Raw genomic sequence first — 26,412 nt, forward strand, 5'->3', positions numbered from 1 at the left:
GTAGCAGAAAATTGCTTGAAGGTGATGGAATAGATAGTGGTTGGGAATTGTTTGTTTTTCTTTCCTGAATATCCTTTAACTTGTTCCATATAAGCTGGGTCTCTTGATGTGGACAGTGGAGTCCTCCAGGTTAACTTCCTTGCAGAGCCAGGTGAGCACAATGTGTTCCTTTCAGGTCAGTATCCACACCACTGTCTCCAACAAAGGAAGAGTTTAGATGCCTTCAGGGGGTTCACGTTCCATTATCAGGAAAAGATTTCTTCCTCCAATTCCTTCTCTGGGTGGGGCGTACCTGAAATATACCATACAGATGACTTTAACACAAAAACCTTTGAAGCTCTTCCTACAGAAAATACCACCTAGTCCAACTGTCCAGGACCAAGTTCTTACCCTCAAAGAAGCTGAAACCAGCCAAGATCCTCAGTAGAAGCAGACCATGTGCAGAAAACTCTCTCCAGCTATCCTCTCCACTGCCAGGAGCACCTCGACCAGAGAGTCCACCAGGTTTTCTGCCTGCTGGAGGCGTTCGCAGAGCTCACAGATGAGAAAAGACCCAAGGGTGGCGTCCTCCGTGTTGTCGTCCATGTCCACGTTGATCATGTGCACAGGCTAACAAGTCTCCTGCTCTTGGACCCACAACCCCTCCACCACCCTGTTGTAGACACTTTCCTTACAGGCGAAGATGATATCAAAGTGAACTCTGCACTCTTGAAATCTTTCTGGGTGATTCTGTCCTTTTTTCCCAAAATGTGTAAGATACCATTTCGGTTATAGCATTCTCCATCTTTGCACACAAGGTCCTTGCATATCTGATCATACGTGGTAGAGAAATCGTAAACCTTGGGGCAGCGGCGTGTGACTCCCAGGAGCCTGACTCGGATCCAGCTCCGAAGGACCTGACTCAGAATCCTTTCCTCCTGAGGATGCAGTGGGCCTCCATGCTCCTGTTCATGTTGTTCATGCAGCCCACAGGCACACTGAGTGGATACAAGGGCATGATGGTGGCCACTTGGGACTCCAGCCAGACGGGTGGACTACAGGAGCTGAGGGGACTCTAAAGACCACATTTGGGGTTGGTCTTCAATGGCTGGCTGGGTCCAGCTCTTCCAAGGAGTGTTAGTGTCAAAGAACTGAGCATGGGTTTATTTGGAAGCACCTCCCCTCAGTGGGAGGAGAAATTTTGATTGTTAATTAGCTTTACTCTTGAGTGATTGGATTTCCATAGTGGATTCTGACCAGAGCTAATGCGGTCATCAGAGCAATCCAGTGATTAAATCACCAAAACCAGACTGCAAGGATGGATCTACCACCACCACTACCCAACCTCCCTCTCCCCACCCCCCAGTATTTTGCTAGCTCTGATTAAACCTGTCCATGGCTGTGTGAATGAGGCTAGGATTGGTGTTAGACAAAACAACTAGACTACTCAAATCTTCTCACTGGTCCTTCCAGTGACCTGAGGACATACATGTGGAAAAGGTCTTTGCATTTCCCTATCCCATTCTTTCAATGATACAAAGAATTGCAATGGTTGTTCCTCAGATTTTCATGTACATTTCATACTCCAGTAGCACAGTTGCGTTCATTCCTAGGAAGACACCCATAGTTCTGGGAGGACTCTGCCTCCTTTATCATGTCTCCTAGAGCAGCTCTTCTGAGTACTCCATACTCAGGATAGTTGGCTATTCCTTATTTTTCTCCATTTGATCACAGTCAATCAAGCAAATGATACAGACTTCAAACTTGGGATCCAGACACTGACCACCAAGAGACAGAATGATGTCGCTTGAAAATGGCCCAGGACAAAGACCTCTTCACAGAGCCATGGATTAAATGTTCCAATGAGTCTGTTCATTGCAGTGATTCTTACATTGCAGGGAGTCCTATATCAATAACCACCCAAGTGTTCTCAAAGTGTGATCCCCAGACCCACAGCATCAGCGTCTACACGGAACTTGTTTAAATTGGGTATTGGGACCCCAGACCATCAAATCAGAACTCCTGGCTGTGAAGCCCAGACATCTATAGTGTACATAGCCCTTTAGATTTTGTGATGTGCACCAAAAATTGAGAGCATTTGACTGAATGCAGAGGTTTCAGAAACTTGACTAGACATTGTTAGCCCCTGGGAAGTTGTTCAAATACTACCTTGAGAAGGGAGATGGAATGTTGAAAAGAAAAGCCAGGTTAGAGAAAGGGACAGGCATAACTGAAAAGACAGTCAGGTCTCAATTTTGGTGTGAAAATGGATTTTTTTAAGAGTCAGTGCCTGTGACCTAAAACATCTTGGGCAGTGGGAGAGGTGGGGAGGAAGGAGGGAAGCAAGATCTCACAGCCGGTTCATAATCATGAATCATGTTTCAACAGAATTGAGAAATCATATGTCTTCATAAGATATCTCTACTGTCACATCCTATGAAGGAAACTGATCTAATTTGTGTTTCCTTGTGTTTATCTCTGAGCCTCAGAAGGGGCTTGCTCAATGTCCCATGAGTATCAAAATCAAAAGTTTGGCTTTTAGTACTATAGAAATGCTATTGTGTCACTCCACAAGCCTTCCTGGGCTTCTTTGGTGGCTCAGATGGTAAAGAATCCGCCTGCAATGAGGGAGACCTGGGTTCAACCCCTAGGTTGGGAAGATACCCTGGAGGCGGGTATGGCAACCCACTCCAGTACTCTCGCCTGGAGAATCCCCATGGACAGAGGAGCCTGGCGGGCTACAGTCCCTGGGATTTCAAAGAATCTGATATGACTGAGCAACTAAACAGCACAGCACATAAGCCTTCCTGATGTCTACAGTGCTGGTAAGGGAGACCTTACATGCTGGGGATCCCTTAATTCTCTGACAGCTCTGACCACTGTTTAACTGGGCACCATCTCTGATTTTTCACCTTGAGCTAACCTGGAAGGTATTTTCCCTTTTATGAAAATATTTTTCCCTTAGAGTCCATACTTTTTGAATGTTCTCAACATCTTTCTCTTTCTTCCTATGACTACATCTTTCCAATATTTCAAAGTCAACCCTAGAGACAAAATCACTTGCCCTGAAAATTATCTTCTTTTTGGAATAACCTCAATGAGAAAGTCCCTATTCTTCTGACAATTCTTGATGTGAAGTCACTAGACACTGTTCTTAATCTTAGCAAACCCTGCAAGCACCAAATCACCCATTCAACACCAAGAATATTCAGTGTTGTCACTTTTACCCCAAATACCTTTGTCTCCATCCTCCCCAGAAACAGCAACTTCCATATTCCATCCAGATCTCTCTTACTAGGTCAAAATCTGAAGCAAGACATTCACCAACATTCAGTTTCCAACCTTTCAAACTTTTGCATATTTTTTTCAATCCTATGGGATCTTAGACAAACCATGCCCTACCATCTATTCCATCCAGTTCCATTCCCTTTAACTTTCCCTTGGACACTTTCTATGTTGAGTGGCATCACTGCTGTCACTCCTTTGGCACACCAGCAGCACTTTGCACCTTTTACACCTGTTATCATGCTTGCCTCCTCCATACCTCTACAGACAGTAATTCAATTAAAATTTCCGCACTTCCTTCCACGTGATTTCTCTGGGACAATAAGATCACCTGGCCAAGACATTTCTCTCTCTTTCCAAGGGCTCCTAACACTCCCTGCTTCAATTTTGTGTTCCTATCATGGGAAACAATCATCTCAACAGGCTCTCCTATCCCCTCTCCATTCCTGATCCTGACTCTTGCTCACCATCAGCTGAGAGACTGATCTTAAAGCCCACTGCTACCAGGAAAGAAAACCCTCACCTTCCTACAACCAGCACTGCTACATACTGATGGTACACTTGGTCACTGGTTGCAAAAGACAGAAAACTGAGAGTTTGCCTTAATTCCTCCTTCTCTTCTCTTCAGCAAGCCCTGTCACTTTGACTCCAACATCTCTCTCTGACCCCACACCTGCTCCTCCTGTTCAGAGCTACCACCCTCCTCCTCAGTCCACTCTTATCCTCAGGAATTCCGGTACTAGTTCATCCACCTCCAGGTCCACCCTTATGCCATCCTGCCTACACTCTGTGGAAAGTCGACATCTAGACATGAAGGGGGAGGAGGAGGCAGTGGCGATGAAGAAAGGTGCTCTGGGCTGCCTCCAGGGTCTGCTTTGCCATTCCTGAACTGGTCCTTCATCTCCTTGACTGTTGCTTGAGGGAATTGAACTGTTAGGCAAGAGGAGGCGGTCAGAACCACATCCCTTTCTTCCTCCACAGTGGAGCCTGGCCGGTCCAGGTGGGCTGAGCCAAGGAAAGGCTGTGGCAGGAAGCCCCCATTAGGCCAGCCTGTCTGCAGAGGTGGATGACAAAAGTGGTTGGAGGTAAAATGAAGAAGCCTGGCAAACATGGTCAAAAGTCAGCAAAACTGACTTGTAGCCAAAACGCAAAACTCTAGAGGAGGCAGCAGACTGCAAGAAAAGTGAAAGTGAAAGTCACTTAGTCGGGTCTGACTCTTTGCAACCCCATGGACTATATAGTTTGTGAAATTCTCCAGGCCAGAATGCTGGAGTGGGTAGCCATTTCCTTCTCCAGGGGATCTTCCCAACCCAGGGATTGAACCCAGGTCTCCAGCATTGCAGGCAGATTCTTTACCAGCTGAGCCACCAGGGAAGATGCTGGGGAAATAGGGAAGCCACCAGGGAAACTGCAAGAAAGTTGACATCTAATTTCTAGCATAGCAAGTTACCTGATTAAATTCAACCATGTCAACTCCCTCTCCTTTATTTTCTCCCTTAAGTCACACAGGCCTTGGTTCCACTGCTAATCAGAACCAAGTAGTTTCACTTTCCAGTAATGAAAATATACTTACTGAGGAGAACACTACTCAAAACAATGAATTTTTTAAACATGCAGAAAATTCTTATGAGGAAATAGTGCTTTTCTCCCTGTAGTAGTACAATACTACTTTGTAGTATTCATCTTGTATCACAAAGAAGAGACATCTTTTCTTTGGTTTTTTATTAACTTTATATTTTGCATTGGAGTATAGTCCATTAACAATGTTGTGATAGTTTAAGGTGAACAGTGAAGGGACTCAGCCAAATATACACAGGTATCTGTTCAGCCCCAGATCCCATCCCATCCAGACTGCCACATAACATTGACCAGACATCCCTGCGCTATACAGTAGATCCTTGTTGGTTATCCATTTTAAATATAGCAGTGAAGACACCTTTACTTTAAATTAGATGCTTTTATTAATCAACTATTGAAAATGCATACTCTTGGATGATAATCTGGTTGTCATCTTTCTTCTTCAGTTCACTTCAGTTGCTCAGTCATGTCTGACTCTTTGTGACACCATGGACTGCAGCACGCTAGGCCTCCCTGCCCAACACCAACTCCCAGAGTTTACTCAAACTCATGCCCATTGAGTCGGTGATGCCACCCAACCATTTCATCCTCTGTTGTCCCCTTCTCTTCCTGCCTTCAATCTTTCCCAGCATCAGGGTCTTTACAAATGAGTCAGCTCTTTGGCCAAAGTATTGGAGTTTCAGCTTCAATATCAGTCCTTCCAAGGAATATTCAGGACTGATTTCCTTTAGGATGGACTGGTTGGATCTCCTTGCAGTCCAAGTTACTCTCAAGAGTCTTCTCCAACACTGCAGTTCAAAAGCATCAATTCTTCAGTGCTCAGTTTTCTAGTCCAACTCTCACATCCATACATGACTACTGGAAAAACCATAGCCTTGAATAGACGGACCTTCATTGGCAAAGTAATGTCTCTGCTTTTGAATATGCTGTCTAGGTTGGTCATAACTTTTCTTTCAAGGAGTAAGTGTCTTTTAATTTCATGGCTGCAGTTCCCATCTGCAGTAATTTTGGAGCCCCCAAAAATGAAGTCTGCCACTGTTGCCACTGTTTCTCCATTTGCCATGAAGTGATGGGACCAGATGCCATGATCTTAGTTTTCTGAATGTTGAGCTTTAAGCCAACTTTTTCACTCTCCTCTTTCACTTTCAGCAAGAGGCTTTTTAGCTCTTCTTCACTTTCTGTCATAAGGGTGGTGTCATCTGCATATCTGAGGTTATTGATATTTCTCCCGGCAATCTTGATTCCAGTTTGTGCTTCATCCAGCCCAGCGTTTCTCATGACGTACTCTGCATATAAGTTAAATAAGCAAGGTGACAATATACAGTCTTGACGTACTCCTTTTCCTATTTGGACCAAGTCTGTTGTTCCATGTCCAGTTCTAACTGTTGCTTCCTGACCTGCATACAGGTTTCTCAAGAGACAGGTCAGGTGATCTGGTATTCCCATCTCTTCCAGAATTTTCCACAGTTTGCTGTGATCCACACAGTCAAAGGCTTTGGCATAGTCAATAAAGCAGAAGTAGATGTTTTTCTGGAACTCTCTTGCTTTTTCAATGACCCAGCAGATGTTGGCAATTTGATCTCTGGTTCCTCTGCCTTTTCTAAAACCAGCTTGAACATCTGGAAGTTCAAGAACATGAAGAAGTTCATTTTTCTTCTTCAATGGATTGAAATATCTGTAAGGTAGTGATTGTAAGTGCTTTTGCTTCAGTGTTACTTAGTTCCTAGCATAATATCCCTCCCATAATACTCAATCAGTAAAAATTTTAATTGATTAATTAAGTGAGCTTTTTTCTAATCTTAACCAATGGAAATATTACATGTGTTCTTTTTAACAAAAATTTGGAATCAGTTTTGTACTAACTCCCATTTACTTGAGTATCTCTTTTTGTAATAGGAAATGTGACAGCAGGAACTGATCAAATGTCTAAGTTTTGACACATTGGTGACACTGCCAGTGTCCAAAATTAGATTGTAGATACTTTGCATCTGAGTCCACATACCAAAATCCTGATGGTCAAAGTCAACATAATTTACTTTCTAAATCTACAGTCAGATTATGGCATCCTCCTTCTTCATACTCTCAAACAGCCACCTATGAACATGAGGTTAATGTCTAAATCTCTAGTGTGTAAAGTGTGGGGGAGGAAAAATTCTCCTCTCCTTCTAAGGGTCTCTGGCTGAGCATAAGCATTAAACTAACAGGAAGGAGGTAAGCAGATGGGAAAGTGTACAATATTTATTAAAAATTTTTATGTACATGAGGATCTTCACAAGAGAATGTAGCATTGAATAAGTGACCAGAGCAACAAAAGGAAAAAGCTTAGACAAAGAAATGATAAATCTGTGAAGAAACGGCAAGACTCAGGGCTTTGGGCAAGGCACAATAAGTTGGGGGGAAGTGACTAGAGAACATTGGAGGAGGAAGGAATGAGGAGAGATAAGGGTTATTTTAGCAAACTCATTTTTTCAGACCCATTTGAGCATTGCTTCCCAGACTCTGGAGATTCAGTTCAGTTCAGTCCCTCAGTCATGTCCGACTCTTTGTGACCCCATGGACTGCAGCATGCCAGGCTTCCCTGTTCATCTCCAATTCCTGGAGCATGCTCAAACTCATGCCCATTGAGTCGGTGATGCCATCCAACCATCTCCTCCCCTGTTGTCCCCTTCTCCTCCTGCCTTCAATCTTTCCCAGCACAGGGTCTTTACCAATGAGTCAGTTCTTCACATCAGGTGGCCAAAGTATTAGAGTTTCAGCTTCAGCATCAGTCCTTCCAATGAATGTTCAGGACTGATTTCCTTTAGGATTGACTCTGGAGATAAGGATGTTCTTCTTTTTCTGCTACAGGGAGGCCACCTTTCTCATTGGAAACTGTATGGTCTGCTTTTAGGTAGAAAATGATAGGTCAGAGAACCCCCTTGCCTCTGCTGTGTTAGTCGCTCAGTCATGTCCAACTTTACAACCCTCTGGACTGTAGCCTGCCAGGCTCCTCTGTCCACGGAATTCTCCAGGCAAGAATACTGGAGTGGGTAGTCATTCCCTTCTCCAGGGTATCTTTCTGACCCAGGGATTGAACCCAGGTCTCACTGCATTGCAGGTGGATTCTTTACTGCTTGGGCCACCAAGGAAATTGGTATTTCAAGCACTTTCACTCAAAATAATCAATAGTCCAAAGGAACCTATTTGGGAATGGCCTGAACTCCTTCAGATCCAAGGCCTTTCCTGGGTCTCCCTGCTTATCTCTTACAGACCATCTCTTGCCAACCTCTTCTACTTCTCAAACTGCCTACTTGCTATTCCCAATCCCTTTGGCCTGGTAAAATTTTGCTACTAGTCAATATTCAGCACAGGAATCAGCTCCTGTAGGACAACTCCTCCTACTCCCAGCTGGGTGAAGCGACTGTCTTTTTTTCTGCAGTGTTACATATTGTTGTCTATATAATTGATCATAATGCACTTTAATGGCTTAGAATTTGTCTACTCTATTGTATGGACTCCCAAAGAGAAGGGAATATAATATTATTTCTCCATCTCCAGACCTTAGCTTAGTTCTGGTAACTTATAAGCATCCATTAATATTTGCTGAGTCACTCTTTTTATTTACAAATTTTTAGATTTGTTGCTGTTTTTGTTCCGTTGTTAAGTCTTGTCTGACTCCTTGGTTCCACATGGACTGCAGCACACCAGGCTCCCCTATCTTTCACTGTCTCCCAGAGTTTGGTCAGATTCATGTCCATTGAGTCAGTGATGATATCTAACATCTCATCCTCTGCCACCCTCTTCTCACTTGCCTTCAATCTTTCCCAGTAAAGATTGACCACTTCCCCTTTTTCACTTTATCAGTAGAGTAGTTTTAAGAGTCATGTTTTAGAGTTATATGTATATGAGTCTTCATTTTTTCTAGAGCATATGAAAATGTTCAGGCACAATTTGTAGAACACTTGACATTTGTGACACATTTTATTTTGTTCGCCAGCCTAGAGTATCATTCCATTTGCTGCTTAATCACCAAAAATCCACGTTTATGCTTGTTGAGGGAAAAAATGCTAATTCTTTTTGTATATTTTTTGAAAGCAATTTTATCTACTCATCCTGAATGCATTCATGAACTTAAGTTAGAAATAAGTTTATATCCAATGAATTATAAAAGTATACTTGTAGATTTTTTTCAAGACAAAGGATGGTGTAATCCACCTTCAAAAAAACATGTGTTTTGCTATAAATACACAGGCTTTTCAGAAACCAATTCTAAGTCTTATAACTCTACCTTTTAATTTGTTTGTTCACACACCCCAGTGTTTCTCTAGTGGGCAGTTCCCCTCACTGAGCTAGGTAACTGAAAACTTGACTTTGTTGGACAACAGGCTTATTTCTGGGGCTCTTACACTGATGCGGTAAGAACAGTGTCACTGATCTCCAACCTCCCAGCCTAGTCAGAATTATTTTACTCAAGATTAATCATTTTTGATGGCTAAGCATTGCCATAGGCACTGTGATCACATACTTTGAGCCATAGGAGAAACAAATCATTATCACTGATGTCTTCATTTAACAAATTTTCATTTAATTCAGTGTAATATAATACATAAATGATACTAATATTGATGATGTGTATTTCCTTAATCCTTCATACATATTCTACCTAGTCAGCAACAAGTTAAATTTTTTTATCCTCAGGAGTCTCCCCTATATGAAAAATATTCTAAGACTTTTTAACCCACATGTTATTTGGAAGTATGTTGCTTAATCTCTAGGTATTTAGATATTTTCACACTATCTTTCTGTTATTTATTTCTGGTCTGAGAATATATAAGAGCGATATTTTTAAAATATGTTAAGGTATGTTAGCCCAGAATGATGTACAGCCTGGTGAATATTCTCTGTAAGCTTAAAAATAGTCTTTGTTCTGCTATGATTAAAAAGAGTATTCCAAAAATGTCTGCTAGATCAACTTAGTTCATAGTTTTATCCTGTCAACTGAATCTTCATGGATTTTCTGCCTGCCTGATCTATCAATTAGTGAAAGAAAGGTGATAATGCCTCCAACTATAATAATGGATTTGTCTTTTTCTTCATGCAGTTTTCTTTGGTTTTGGCTCACATATTTTGACCTTCTGTTGTCAGGGGCATATATTGAATGCATTTCAATTATTGCATCTTCTTTAGAATTGACCATTCTATCATTATATTGTATAATGCACCTTTATTCCTGATAATTTCCCGTGTTCTAAAGTAAGTTTTTCTCAAGTTAATAGGGTTATTTCTGCTTTCTTTTGTTTAGTGTTTGCAAGGTATATATTATACCATCATTTTATATTTAACCCATCTGGTTCTTTACTGTCATGATAGGTTTTCTTGTAGACAACAAATAATTGGGTTTTTCTTTATTATAGTAAGAAAAAAACACATAACATGAGATCTACCTTCTTAAAAATCTTTAAATACACAGTGGAATGTCATTAACTATAGGAACAATGTTTTTCAGCAGATCTCTAGGAATTTTTCATCTTGTATGACTGAAACTATAACCCACTCAACAGCAGTTCCCCACTTTCCTCTCTCCCTAGTGCCTGGCAACTTCCATTCTACTTTTTGCTTCTATGAGTTTAGAAATATTATGACTATTTAGACACCTCATATAAGTGGAATCATACAGTATTAGTACTCCTATGTGTGTGTTCTTAGTCATTCAGTCATGTCCAACTCTTTGCAACCCCATGGACTACAACTGTCCATAGAGATTCTTCAGGCAAGAATACTAGAATACAAGAATCTCTGTCCATAGAGATTTTTCAGGCAAGAATACTAGAGTGGGTTGCCATGCCTTCTTCCAGGGGATCTTCCCAACCCAGGGATCAAACCCAGGTCTCCCACATTGAGAGGGGATTCTTTACTGTCTGAGCCACCTGGGAAGCCCAAGAATACTGGAGTGGGTAGCCTATCCCTTCTCCAGCAGATCTTCCCAACCTAGGAATCAAACTGGAGTCTCTTGCATTGCAAGTGGATTCTTTACCAACTGAGGAACCAGGGAAGTCCCATTAGTACTCCTATGACTGGCATGGTATCTATTCGTGTTTTTGTAAATGGTGGAATTTTCTTACTTCTCGTGGATGAATAATATTCCAGTATATGACTATTGTTTTTCCCGTGGTCATGTATGGATGTGAGAGCTGGACTGTGAAGAAAGCTGATCGCCGAAGAATCGATGCTTTTGAACTGTGGTGTTGGAGAAGACTCTTGAGAGTCCCTTATACTGCAAGGAGATCCAACCAGTCCATTCTAAAGGAGATCAATCCTGGATGTTCATTGGAGAGACTGATGCTAAAGCTGAAACTGCAATACTTTGGCCACCTCATGTGGCGAGTTGACTCACTGGAAAAGACTCTGATGCTAGGAAAGGTTGGGGGCGGGAGGAGAAGGGGACGACAGAGAATGAGATGGCTGGATGCCATCACCGACTCTGTGGACATGAGTTTGGGTGTACTCCGGGAGTTGGTGATGGACAGGGAGGCCTGGGGTGCTGTGATTCATGGGGTCGCGGAGAGTCGGACACGACTGAGCGACTGAACTGAACTGAACTGAACTGATATGACTATTGTGGATAATGTTGCAATGAACATGACAGTACAGACATCTCTTCAAGATCTTATTTTCAATCACTTTGGATAAACATCCAGAGTGGGTTTGCTGGATCATGTAGTGGTTCTATTTTTAATTTTTTAAGGAACTTCTAGATTGTTCTCCACAGTGATTGAACCAGTTTACATTTCCAACAGAGGCACACAATGTTTCCCTTTTTCCCACATCTTCACCAAGGCTTGCTCTTTCTTTTTTATTAAATAACCATTTAAGCAAGTGTGAAGTGAGTAATGATTGTGGTTTTCAATTCCATTCTCTGACGGTTAGTGATGTGGAGAACCTTTACATGTACCTGTTGACCATTTGTATCTCTTCTTTGGAAAAATGTATAGTCAGCTCCTATGCCCATTTTTTATATCAGGTGGTTTGGATTTTTTTTTTTTTTTTGCTATTGAGTTGTATGATTTCCCTACATATTTTAAATAATAACCTCTCAAAAGATATATCTCCTGCAAAAAAATTTCTCTCATTCCATGCTTTGAGTTTTCCATTTTGCTGTGTAGAGCATTTGCATTGATGTAATGTCACTCAATGATTTTTGCTTTTTGTGTTTTTAGTACCGTACATTAAACTCAATGCCACAACCAACTCAAGGAGTTGTTTCCCTGTTTTCTCTTAGGAGTTTAATGATTTGGGTTTGATGATTAGGTCTTTATCCATTTTGAGGGGATTTTTTTGAGAGATGTAAGATAACAGCACAATTTAATTTTTCTCCTAATTATCCGGTTTTTCCCAATACCATTTATTATAGAGACTATCTTTTCCCCATTGACTGTAGATGACCATATATGTAAGAGTTTATTTCTGGTGTCATTGATGAGCCCTGTGTGCTCAGAGTGAGGCACTCCTGCTCACATCTTAGGGAACAAAGTTTAGAGATGAGTGAAATTGGCGGGGGGGGGACTGCTTGGCATGCAAAACCATTATATTTAAAAGGTTATTCTAGAAGTGGAAATTTTTACCCTGTATATGTTAGTGTACTTTCATTCATTAATCAGTGCAAACATTCAGCAAGTATACTTGGAACATTAACTATTTTCAAGCACCACATTACAATCTGGGGAGGCTGAAAAAATGGGAAAATTCCAGTATCCTAGGGGCTTCAGTTTGAGAGAGAAGCAAATTTTAAGCTGGAGATTTTAGAAACTTGGAGATGAATGTTGATTCTCTCAGGGGAAGGCATATCTGGGAATATCTATCTCAGTACTAAGTTATATCTTAAGCTCTTGAACACTGTATCTTCCATATCAGGTTACCTCTCTTCTGCCTCTGTTTTTACTTTGAGGTGAGAAAAAGCAGCCCCTATTTCCATGCTCACAGCGATGAAAGAAATTGTTCTACTGTTAGAGTTACTGTTCAAGGGAGCCCAGTCACTGGCCCTGATGGAAAATCTCTAGAGCATAAGTCTGCTCAGTGAGGATGAAGAAGCTGAAAGTCACATTTCTACACAGACAGGCTTGAAACACAGGAGATGGTAGTGCTAATGATGGTCATGTGTTTGGAGAAAAGGGAAAAAAGGAATCTCTGTGTCTGTTTTGTTTTTAATTTCATGGAAAGACCAAAGCTATGAAATCCAGGGTATTTGGCAGTTTGCTCTCCTGATAGAGCAACTTTGGTCTAATACATGTTCCTCCTAGATTCCTCCTAGAAATCCTCTTCAAATGCCTCCTCCCCGCTTTCCTCTCACATCTGCTTAAGAAAGTCTAAAGGTCTCTTTCCATCCCCTGCTTTGGGAACCCCAGCAAATACTTCAATCATTCTTGGGACTCTTCTCCTATTTGCCATGACATATCTGCAGTCCGAGTCAATATCTGATTTCTTAGACAGGGTAGAGTTAGTAGTAGTGTAGTATTAGTCGTTCAGTCGTGTCTGACTCTTTGCGACCCCATGGACTGTGGCCTGCCAGGTTCCTCTGTCCATGGGATTCTCCAGGCAAGAATACTGGAGTAGATTGCCATTCCGTTCTCCAGAGGATCTTCCCAACTCAGGAATCGAACCTGGGTCTCCTGCATTGCAGGAAGATTCTCTATCATCTGAGATACAGGGAAGATCAGAGTTATTAGGGTATCTGCTATTTTTTGGTGTATGGCTGTAACTCCCTAAGCTAATTGGGCACTGGGGTTTTGGTGCACCCAGGTAGCTCTAGTGGTAAAGAACCTGCCTGCCAATGCAGGAGATGTAAGAGATTGGTTCAATCCCTGGGTTGGAAAGATCCCCTGGAGAAGGAAATGACAACCCACTCAAGTATCCTTGCCTGGAGAATCCCATGGACAGAGGAGCCTGGTGGGCTATGGTCCATGAGGCCACAAAGAGTCAGACATGACTGAAGGACTTAGCACACACAAACATTATTTTTGGAAGGTGTCTATTTACAAAATTTCAGGAACATCAGATGGATCATATACTCCCACCTTCATTCCCAGAACTCACCCTCAAGTTCTGCTATAAATAACCAGATCAGGACTTCCCTGGTGGTCCAGTAGTTAAGAATCCACCTGTCAATGCAAGGGACAAGGGTTCAGTCCCTGGTCTGGGAAGATTCCACATGCCTTGGAGTAACTAAACCTGTGCATAATTTCTGAGGCTGCATTGCACTCTAGGGCCCAGGAGCCTCAACTACTGAGCTCAAGTGATGCAACAACTGAATACCATACATCAAAATCCTGTACTCCACAACAAGAGAAGCCTCTGCAATGAAAATCCCTCATGCCACAACTAGAGAGTATCACTCGCATGCCAAAACTAGAGAAAGCCCACACACAGCAACAAAGACCCCACACAGCCAAAAATGGATGAATTAAATAAATAAACAAATAACCAGATTTGTGCCTCTGGTCACTATCATTACACACGCATTTACAGCTTTCAAGTGTCCTGACTCCCCTTGCTAACCTGAAACGTAACTACTGCCCAGCCCTTACCTTGATCCTTAAACCATTCCCATTCACAGATGTCTAATTCACTCATTGCCCTTAAACTGAGTCTTCAGGTTATACTTTCAACTGGGATGAAATTTAGCTCATTGCATGGTGGGATTTGGGCCCTTTATTCTCTGTCTTGAGAGCCCTTGAGGGAAGCACTCACACCAGGGCTGTGTAGGTAATAGCTACAGCTCCACGAAAATGATCTCTGGGCTCTGATCACCCCACTCATCTGTTTCAGACTTTTCACACAAGGAAGCCCAGGTGCTACAGCAATTCCAGAGGAAACGTGGGCCCAGGCAGCCTCCCAGATGACATTTTACTCACCTACTCTTAGCAACTCCAGCAACCAAAACATTACCCACTCAATATCCACAACACTCAGGGTTTAACTGTCTTCTTCAATTGCATTATTTTTTTTAAGAATTATTTGATGAGGAACATTTATGTAAGTATTCACTGAATTTGTTAAAACATTGCTTCTGCTTTATTTTTTGGTTCTTTGGCTTTGAGGCATGGGAAATAGCTCCCTAGCCAGGGAAGCAACTTACACCCCCTACTTTGGATGGTGAAGTCCCATCCACTGGACTGCCAGGGAAGTCCCTCAACCGCATTTTTCTAACTCTACAAGAGGCATAAACTTTTACAGTTCCATTGAGAAATCTACCACTCAATCAAAACACAAACGGTCAATTCACCAGAATTACAGTTCTAACTTTCCAATCTTTTTTATATTTTTCTGACCTATAAAGACTCTTAGAAAAACAATGTTCCACAATCTATTTAATCTAGTCCCATTCCTTATAATTTATTCACATATACCTTATATTTTGTTTTTTAAGGAAATGTATTATATTTTTAATTTCTATACGACTATATAGAGCTGATTTACAATGTTGTGTTAGATTCTACTGTACAACAAACTAAATCACTTATGCTCATGCTTATGCTCAGTCATGTCCAACTCTTTGCGAACCCATAGACTGTAGCCCACCAGGCTCCTCTGTCCATGGGATTCTCCAGGCAAAAATACTGGAGTGGGTTGCCACACCCTCCTCCAGGGGATTTTCCCAACCCAGGGATTGAATCCATGTCTCCTGGGGCTCCTGTGTCACAGGCGGATTCTCTACCACTGAGACACTGGAGCATCCACTATTTTCTAGATTTTTTTCCCATATAGTTCATTACAGAGTTGAATAGAGTGCTAGAGTAGGTCCTTATTCATTATCTATTTTATATACACTTTATATTTTGTAATTCATCACTATAATTATTCTATTTCAGCACCTGCAACACTTTAATCCTCTGTCATATCTGCCTTGGTTTGCCCCAGTGGACAGGAACTTAATTAGAAAGACATCAAATCTTCCTCAAAGGAGATTTTCTGGCAAAAATAACTGACTGGACAAAATATCTCTATCTTCAGAAAAACTTCCAACACTACCTAAAAACTTACTTCAATTTGGTGTTCCCATCATGTGAAATGATAGCCTCAACAGATCATCCCCTCCAGTCACCAATCCTGACCCTGAGTACCCAGAAGCAGCAGAAAGACTAATCATAAAGCCCAATGAATTCACCAGGAAAGAAACCCTCATGTGCCTACCACCAGTATTACCATGTGCAGATGCATACACGTGATCACCTGTGGTGAAAGACAGAAAACAGAGTGCTCCTAAATTCCTCTCTCTCCTCTTCAGCACTTATGTATTTCATCTCCAAACCTGTCTCTGACCCTACATCCACTCCACCTGTCCAGAGCCACCACCTTACTCCTCAGTGCAGTCTTCTCCTTGGGAATTACTGTACTACCTGGTCCCTCCAGGTCCACCCTAGCTCCATCCTGCTTCCAGTTTGTAAACAAAGTTGGCATCTACACGCTGACATAGCAAGTTATCTAAATCATTTATGCCACATGGTGGTGGTGGTTTAGTTGCTAAGCTGTGTCCAACTCTTGTGACCCATGGACTGTATCTCGACAGATTCCTCTGTTCACGGGATTTTCCAGGCAAGAATACCGGAATGGGTTGCCATTTCTCTTCCAGGGGATCTTCCCAAGCCAGTGATTGAACCCAGGTGTCCTGCACCACAGGCAGATTCTTTACCAACTGAGCCATAAGGGAAGCCCTTGCTGCTGCTGCTGCTGCTGCTGCTAAGTCGCTTCAGTTGTGTCCAACTCTGTGTGACCCCACAGACGGCGGCCCACCAGGCTCCTCCATCCCTGGGATTCTCCAGGCAAGAACACTGGAGTGGGTTGCCATTTCCTTCTCCAATGCATGAAAGTGAAAAGTGAAAGTGAAGTCGCTCAGTCGTGTCCGACTCTTCCAACCCCATGGACTGCAGCCTACCAGGCTCCTCCTCCTCAGTCCAACCCACTGGAGTGGGTTGCCATTGCCTTCTCCAAAGGGAAGCCTTTACCTCTTCTTTATTTTCTTCCATAAGTCAAACAGGCCTTGGTGTCACTGATCAGAACCAAAAATGTTTTACTTCCCAAAAGTGAGAGTCCCCTTTCCAAGAAGAGCAATACTCAAATGAATGTTTTAAGCTTGAAGAAAATTTTCTTCAGGAAAGATTGCTTTTCTCCATGGAATTCATGTGACTTGAACAATAAGTAACTGAAGGGCTCACTTTGTAAGATACATTTTCTATCACAAATGATAAGACACATTTTTTTAAATCAGAGATTTTTATTTCATTTTATTTAATTTAATGAGCTATTTCATTGAACATATCAAGTCAGGATTTTAGTAATAAATGCTGCCCAATATCTAGCCTGAGTTTCTATGAGAGTTAGCATTAGTAAAATCATACGATCTATAAATAACAATATTTCTAAGTTCAAACATTCAATATAAACCCATCTAGCTCACTAAAAAAAAAAAAAAAATTCATACTTATATAGCACACCAAAAAGGCAAAAGGAAATTGTTTTCAAGAAAAATGATGGACTTGACAAGTTTTATTTGTTTTTCTGACTGGAAAATCCAACACTTTACTCCTCCAGAACTCCATAATTACCCTTGCTTTGTTCATAGGGAAAATGGAGTCCTCGTAGTTAATTTCCTTGAAGAATCATGTGTCACCGAATTTTTCCTCCCAAGTACCCTCACCATTGTCCCTCAAACTGGAAGGGTTTTGGTGTGTCTAGTGGTAGTCCATGTTCCCTTTACATTCAAAGATTTTTTTCTCCAATTCCTTCCCTGGGAGGGGTGTACCTGAAAAATATCATACAGATGGCTTTTAGCAAAAAGGACTTTGAAGGCTCTTCTCAAAGAAAATACCCACTAGCCCAAAAGTCCAGGCACAAATTCTTACCAACAAAGAAGCTGAAACCAGCCAAGATCTTCAGTAGAAGCAGATAGTGTGCAGAAAGCTCCTTCCTGTTTTTTGCTTTGCTTCCTGGAGCAGCTCGGCCAGACTGCTTTGCATGTCATCAGCCTGCTGGAGACCCTGGCAGAGTTCACAGATGATCGAAGCACCAGGCTGACTGCCTTCAGCGTGTCCTTTATTTCCAAGTTGATCACATGCACAGGCTGCCAGGTCTTCTGTTCTCTATCACACAGATCTTTCACCACCATTTTATAAACTCTCAGCACAGGTGAGGATGACATCAAAGGGATCTCTGCATTCTTGAGATCATTCTGGACGAGGCTTGATTCTCTCATTTCTTCCCAGCATATGTAACACCCGATTGCTGCTATAGTGTACCTGGTCTTTGAGGAGAAGGTCCCTGTTCATCTGCTCATACGTGGTGGAGAAATCATAGACCACAGGGAGGTTGGGTGCCAGTCCTGGCAGTGTCACACAGGATCCCACTCCAAAAGACCTGACATTGAATCCTTTCTTCTTGAGGAAGTTGTGGGCTTCCATGCTCCTGCTCATGTTGCTCATACAGACCACAGCCACGCTGAGTGGGAAGGAGGGCATGATGGTGGCCACTTGGGACTCCAGTCAGACAGATGGACTTCAGGGTCAGAGGGGACTCTGAAGCCTGGGAGATGAGGGTGTGGGTCCAGCTCTTCCAACTAGAGTTAGTGTCAAAGAACAAACCCTGATTATATAGAGTCACCTTCCCAGGTTGGATGGAGAATTTTTAACTGGTGATTGGGTTAAATCTTGAGTGACTGGGTTTTTGTTTTGTTTTCTCAGCGTAAACTTTATTGAATTATGCATATGTGTGTGCACATATCCTAAGTGTAAAGCTCAATAATATTCACAAAGGGAACATATCCACAGAAACTCAGGGGCCCCCTCAGGCCATGTTTTAGTCTTGAGTGATTGGGTTTGGATATTGGGTGCTGAAGAGAGAACCCAATCCAATCACCAAAACAACCAGTGATTAAATCACCCATCCTCTACCTCAAGGTGTGCCTATCCCCACACCCATCACAGAGCGTTTTGTAATCTCAAATAGACTTCTGCAGATGTCTTGTAATTTTTCACAAGTTACAAGAAGACTGAATTTTGTCCATTGACTTTTTTTCAATTCATAATGATTCTAGAGAGAGTAGGTCAGACTCAGTGCCCTTTACCACTTTCATGCACTACTCTGAGCACTCCATACTAAGAATATAAAACTTTTAATTACTTTTCTTATATCTATTTGCATAATTGATTAATCAAATAATGTGTGCTGTTGTTCAGTCTCAAAGTCATGTCCAACTCTTTGGGACCTCACCAACTGCAGCACACTAGGCTCCCCTGTCATTCACCAACTCCTGGAGTTTCCTCAGATTCATGTCCATTGAGTCTGTGATGCTATCTAACATTTCATCCTCTGTTGCCCCCTTCTCCTCTTGCCCTTAATCTTTCCAAACATCAGGGTCTTTTCCAATGAGTCAGCTGTTCATATCAGGTGGCCAAAGTATTGGAGCTTCAGCTTCAGCATCAGTCTTTCCAATGAATATTCAGGACTAATTTTTTTTAGGATTGACTGGTTTGATCTCCTGGCTGTCCAAGGGACTCTCAAGAGTCTTCTCCAACACCACAATTTGAAAACATCAATTCTTCAGCACTCAGCCTTCTTTATAGTTCAACTCTCATATCCTTACATGAATACTGGAAAAACCATAGCTTTGACTGTACAGATGTTTGTTGGCAAAGTAATGTCTCTGCTTTTTAATATGCTGTCTAGGTTTGTCATAGCTTTCCTTCCAAGGAGCAAGCATCTTCTAATTTCATGGCTGTAGTCACTGTCTGCAGTGATTTTGGAGCCCAGGAAAATTAAATCTGACATTGTTTCCACTTTTTCCCCATCTATTTGCCATGAAGTGATGGGACCAGATGCCATAATCTTAGTTTTTTGAATGTTGAATTTTAAGCCAGCTCTTTCACTCTCCACTTTCACCCTCATCAAGAGGCTCTTCTTCACTTTCTTCTTCACTTTCTGCCTTTAAAGTGATGAATATCTGAGGTTGTTGGTATTTCTCCCAGCAATCTTGATTTCAGCTTGTGAGTCATCCAACCCAGCGTTCCGTATGAGGTACTCTGCATATAAGTTAAATAAGCAGGGTAACAATATACAGTCTTGACTTACACTTTTCCCAATTTTGAATCAGTCTGTTGTTCCATGTCCAGTTGTTTCTCAGGAGGCAAGCAAGGTGGTCTGGTATTCTCATCTCTTCAAGAATATTTCAAAGTTATTGTAATCCACACAGTCAAAGGCTTTAGTATAGTCAATGAAGCAGAAGTAGAGTTTTTTTCGGAATTTCCTTGCTTTTTCTATGATCTAGTGGATGTTGGCAATTTGACCTCTGATTCCTCTACCTCTTCTAAATCCAACTTGTAGAATGAAGTCTAGTCCAGTGAATATTCTAGGTGAACTTGAAAATGATGTTTGTTCTGCTGTGATTGAAGATAGTACTCCACAAATGTCTATTAGAACATGTTGGTTCATAGTTTTGTTATATGAACTATATCTTTATGGATTTTCTGCTGGCACAGATCTATCAGTACTGAAAGAAGGGTGATAAAGTTTCCAACTACATAGCAGATTTGTCTCTATCTCCATGCAGTTCTATTTGGTTTCGGCTCACATAATTTGACCTCTACTGTCAGGCACATACACACTTCAGTTGTTGTGTCTTCTTGGAGAATCAGTAATTCTATCCTTCATAATGCACTTCTTTCCCCCTGAAAATTTTCACTGTTCTGAGATATGCTTTATCTCAAGTTAATAGCACTACTTCAGCTTTCTTTTGTTTAGTATTTGCAAGGTATGTCTTACTCCATCATATTATTTTTAATCCATCTGATTCTTTACAGTTAAGATAAATTTCTTGTAGACAACACACAGTTGAGTTTTTCTTTATTGTGATAAAACACACACACACACGAAACATGAAATCTATCATCTTAGAATTTTAAATACACAGAGACTCTTGAGAGTCCCTTATACTGCAAGGAGATCCAACCAGTCCATTCTAAAGGAGATCAATCCTGGATGTTCATTGGAGGGACTGATGCTAAAGCTGAAACTGCAATACTTTGGCTACCTCATGCAATGAGTTGACTCACTGGAAAAGACTCTGATGCTGGGAAAGGTTGGGGGCGGGAGGAGAAGGGGACGATGGAGAATGAGATGGCTGGATGGCATCACCGACTCTGTGGACATGAGTTTGAGTGTACTCCGGGAGTTGGTGATGGACAGGGAGGCCTGACGTGCTGTGATTCATGGGGTCGCGGAGAGTCGGACACGACTGAGCGGCTGAACTGACTGACTGACAGCATCGTTAACTCTAAGCACGATGTTGTTCAAGAGATCTCTCAGAACCTTTTCATCTTGCATGACTGAGTCTATAGCCCACTGAACAGCAATTCCCCATTTCCCTCTCTCCCCAGTGCCTGGCAACCACCATTCTACTTTCTGCTTCTATGAGTTTGGCTATTTATAGACACTTCATGTAAGTGGAATCCTGCAGTGTTAGTCCTCCTATGACTAGCTTATTCCACTTAGCATGGTGTCCTTGAGGTCTATTTATGTTTTGGCAAATGGTAAAATTTTATTCTTTCTCATGGATAAATATTCCACCTAGATGTGTGTGTGTGATACTACATCTCTTTATCTATTCACTGGTACATGGATAATTACATTGTTTCCATCTTGTAGATAATGTTGCAATGAACATGACAGTGCAGACATCTCTTCAAGATCCTGATTACAATTACTTTTAATAGACATCCAGATGTGGATTTGCTGGATCGTGTAATAGTTCTGTTTTTAATTTTTTGAGGAAATTTAGTACTGTTTACACAGTAGCTGAACCAATTTACATTTCTACCAACAAACAGTGTACAATGTTTCCCTTTTTTCCACCTCCTCCACAAGCTTGCTCTCTCTTCTCTTATTTATAAAACAGCCTATTTCTATAAAATAGCTCTCTCTTTTCTTTTTTATAAAATGAAAAAACAAGTGTGAAATGATTAATAATTTTGGTCTTGATTTTCATTCCCTGATGCTTTGTGATGCTGGGAATTTTTCATGTTCCTTTTGATTATTTGTATGCGTTGTTTGGAAAAATATCTATTCAGTTTCTCTACCCTTTTTAAAAATTTCATTTTATTGAAATATGTTTGATTTATACCTCTGTCCATTTTTAAATCAGGCAATTTGGATATTTTTGCTATGGAATTGTATGAGTTCCCTACATATATATTTTGGATAATAATCCTTACAAGATATATGTTCTGCAAATATATTCTCTCATTCCATACTTTTATTTATTTCATAAATTGTTCCTTTTGCTGTGCAAAGCATTTGAGTTAGATGTAGTCTCACTTATTGATTTTTGTTTTTGTTGTCTGTGCTTTTGTGTCATACATCAAAAATTATTGCCAAGACAACTCAAGAAATTTTTTCCTTTAGGAGTTTAATGGCTTTGGGTCTGAGTTTAGGTCTTTAATCCATTTTGAGAGGCTTTTGTGTGTATGTGTGTGATGTATGATGGGAGTCCGATTTCATTTTTCTCCTGATTACCCAGTTTTCCTAATACTATTTGTTAAAGAGACTATCTTTCTCTGTTGAGCATTCTTGACCATAGTTAACCAGATGTGTAAACATTTATTTCTGGGCTCCCTTCTGCTCCATTGATTTGCCTGTTTTTATGCCAATCCCATACTGTTCCCATCAATACAGCTTGATAATAATGTCTAAAATAACTGCAGAATCATAGGTAGCTGTAAAAAACAATATAAAGAGTAGCCCCTCATACAATTCACCTAATTTCACCCAAGAGTAACATCTTGCATAATTGCAGTAGAATATCTGAACAAAAAAATGACATTAATAAAATCCACATATTTTGTTTAGATGTCAAAATTTTTACATGCACTTACTTCAAGGGAGTGGTTCTAGGCACTTTTTTCACATGTATAGGTTTGTATAAGCATCAGCACAATCAACAGCGTGTCCTGTTGGGCTGTACTCCACAGGCTTTGAGACCTGTGCTTGTCCAGCTTTAACATGGAAGAAAAGAGGACTTCCCTGATAACTCAGTTGGTAAGGAATCCACCTGCAATGCAGGAGACCTGGTTCGATTCCTGGGTTAGGAAGATCTGCTGGAGAAGGGTTAGGCTACCCACTTCAATATTCTTGGATTTCCCTTGTGGCTCAGCTGGTAAAAAATCTGCCTGCAATGTGGGAGACCTGGGTTCGTTCCCTGGGTTGGGAAGATCCCCTGGCGAAGGGAAAGGCTACCCACTCCAGTATTCTGGCCTGGAGAATTCCATGGACTATATAGTCCATGGGGTCGCAAAGAGTCGGACACGACTGAGTGACTTTCACAAAAAAAAAAAAAGATGGAAGAAAGAGTCCAGAGTCAGCAACAGAGGCGTTAATGGTATAATGGATGGGGGACTTAAATGTCTGAAGCAAGTTCCTTTCTTGACACCCCACTGTAAGCAGGCATTACAGGAAGAACATGGTGGCAAACTTTGCACCCTGGAGAAGGGGAGATTACTAGTTAGAGGGGAACTGACATCAGGTGGGTCATTAGTTACCAGGAAACCAGTAAAGGTGCATGTCCCCTCACTGTCCCTTTGATAAGAACAACAACTGTCTGGAGCCTGGGGAAAGTACACAGGAAGGTCAGTTATGTGAGTAGGGTGTAGATAAAGAGGCACTTGTTGGGCAGAGGATGTACAGAGAATAGAGAAAGCTGACATGACATCTTGCTAGAGACCCAGAAATTAGACTCATTTCCCAGTGAGGCCAGTATTGTGGCTCAGTCCTCCAAAAAATTTCCGTTTACTTGAACTGGGGAGGAAATGTAAGGCATCTAACAGTCACGATAAAGGAGACATCATGACAAGCAAAATACAAGCAGTAATCACATCTGAGACAATACTACACCCACCTGTGGTTTTTTGTCCTGGTCTGCAATAACAGTCAGAAAATTCAGGTTTTCAGTAAAACAGGAACATTTGCAAAATCATGTTTATAAGAGCCACCTCTGAACCACAGCTACTCCATTTTTAATTTCAAATACATTCCCTTCCTTAATGACCAAAGCAGCTGTACAATGCATGTCTGAAAGGCCACAAAACAGGATGCTCTGGTCAGCAAAATTTAAGTTAGACTGTGAAGAAAGCTGATTGCTGAAGAATTGATGCTTTTGAACTGTGGTGCTGGAGAAGACTCTTGAGAGTCCCTTGGACTGCAGGGAGGTCCAACCAGTCCATTCTAAAGGAGATCAATCCTGGGTGTTCATTGGAAGGACTGATGCTGAAGCTGAAACTCCAATACTTTGGCCACCTCATGCGACGAGTTGACTCACTGGAAAAGAGTCTGATTCTAGGAGGGATTGAGGGTGGGAGGAGACGGGGACGACAGAGAATGAGATGGCTGGATGGCATCACCGACTCGATGGACATGAGTTTGAGTGAACTCTGGGAGTTGGCAATGGGCAGGGAGGCCTGGCATGCTGTGATTCATGGGGTCGCAAAGAGTTGGACACGACTGAGCGACTGAACTGAACAACTGAACTGATGCAGAAACCAGAATGACTTTCCCAGACCTCAGTAGGGCAGAGGTTTCCACCATTTCCCCTTTTGACTAAAAACCTTTCAATAGAAAACACTTCTGATCAGAATATTAGTTCAGAGATGCTGGGGTCCTGACTGCTGCACCAGGTTCAGATCATGTTCGTTGGTGCTAAGCCTCCTTTATATTCACCCAGTCATTCATACTGGGGAAAAAGTAATCAGAATGTGTGAGGCTGAGATGTATGATAATGAGGAAACACTTTAGAGGCCATACATTTGTTTTAACTTTTTATTTTGTGTTGAGGTATAGCCGATTAACAATGCTGTGATAGTTTCAAGTGAACAGTGAAGGGACTCAGTCATACACATACATGTATCCATTCTCCCCCAAACTCCCCTCCCATCCAGGCTGCAACATAACATTGAGCAGAGTTCCATGTGCTATACAGTAGGTCCTGTTAGTTATCCACTGTAAATATAGAAGTATCTACAAGTCGATCCCAAACTCCCTAACTATCCATTCTCCCCATCCATCCCCCCAGCAATCATAAATTTGTTCTCTAAGTCTGTGAGTTACTTTCTGTTTTGTATGTAAGTTCATTTGTGTCATTTCTTTTTAGATTCCACATATAAGGAATGTCAGATATTATTTCTCCTTCTCTGAAATTACCTCACTCATTATGACAATCTCTAGGTCCATCCATGTTGCTGCAAATGGCATTTTTTCATTCCTTTTAATGGCTGAGTAATATATACACATCACATTTTCTTTATCCATTCCTCTGTTGATGGACATTTAGGTTTCTTCCATGTCTTGGCTATTGTAAACAGTGCTGCAATGAACATTGGGGTGCATGCATTCTTTCGCATGTTTTTCTCTAGATATATGCCCAGGAGTGGGATTTCAGGGTCATATGGTTGCTGTATTTTTGGTTTTTTAGGGAATCTCCATACTACTCTTTATTGTGTGCTCAGAATCAGGGTGACCTTAATCTTTGTGAGGGTTTCACAAGGTGCTAGAACCTTATGAAACATTGGTGAACAGATTAGCTTAATCAAGAAGTTCTGATCAAAGATGTGAAAAAATCATCTCTCATGCCCACATTGGTTTAGCATTACAAATATAATTGATAGTGAAGATTTAAAGTGCGAAACCACCAGGTAAACCTCTCCTCAATCATTAATAACTTTTGTGCTTCCTCCGGATTGCTGAGGAAGAGGGTTTTCTCATTCTATGGAAATTCATTGAGATGGTATTGAGTTTGGGACTACACAGATGTTTGGGGTCTCTTAAACATGCTTTTCTGATGTTACTGGTATGAATTCATTAGAATAAAATATTTTTCTTTCCAAAAAAATTTTGTCAAATATTTGACAAATGTAAATTGTATATTTATAAAGTATACAATCAGATGATTTGATATATAAATATATCAAATATACATATATAGCAAAATAATACGATCAAGTTAATGAACATATTCATCACCCTTTTCATAGGTGCAATTTGTGTATGTATACTGCGTGTGGTGAGAAAACATATTATCAACTCTCAAGTTAACAAATTTCAAATACACAATATAAGATTATTAAATATAGAAACAATGCTCTCCATTAGGCTCCAGAAGTTATTCACCCTGCCCAACTGACAAATTGTACCATTTTTGTGTGATTGTTCAAGGATGTCACAAGATGTCTCAAAGAGTGGGAAACTCAGTCAGGAATGGTTGAAGAAATTCAAAATCAGAAATCAGTACTCATTTCATCTTTTACCAAATCAAGCTAATGACATGAAGGATACATGATTTAGAAATTCACAGGCTCCATGTAGGACACACCATGCTCAGTCAAACATAGTACTACTCTCTGTGAAGATGTAAACTCTGAAAGCTACCTTGTGACCTTCCCTGGAAATAGAATTCACCGAGACATTTATGTTTCAGTTTATCAATAGTGTTTCCACTCACCACATCTGTAGTCCATATCATGAACAGCTAGAGATGATGAAAAGTCTGTTCCTCCTTTGGAG

The 26,412-nt window shown here is 41.2% G+C and overlaps 2 pseudogenes; both read right to left on the reverse strand.

Annotated features, from left to right (window-relative positions):
• Nucleotides 1-420: 420 nt before the first annotated feature.
• LOC129554008 (RNA polymerase II subunit A C-terminal domain phosphatase SSU72 like protein 3 pseudogene) lies at nucleotides 421-997 on the reverse strand (annotated as a pseudogene).
• A 16,750-nt stretch (nucleotides 998-17,747) lies between these two features.
• LOC129554009 (RNA polymerase II subunit A C-terminal domain phosphatase SSU72 like protein 3 pseudogene) lies at nucleotides 17,748-18,329 on the reverse strand (annotated as a pseudogene).
• Nucleotides 18,330-26,412: the final 8,083 nt, after the last annotated feature.

This window comes from Moschus berezovskii, chromosome 14 (assembly GCF_049115385.1).
Source record: "Moschus berezovskii isolate FMDL1 chromosome 14, NW_MosBer_1.0, whole genome shotgun sequence".
Classification (NCBI taxonomy): Eukaryota; Metazoa; Chordata; class Mammalia; order Artiodactyla; family Moschidae; genus Moschus; species Moschus berezovskii.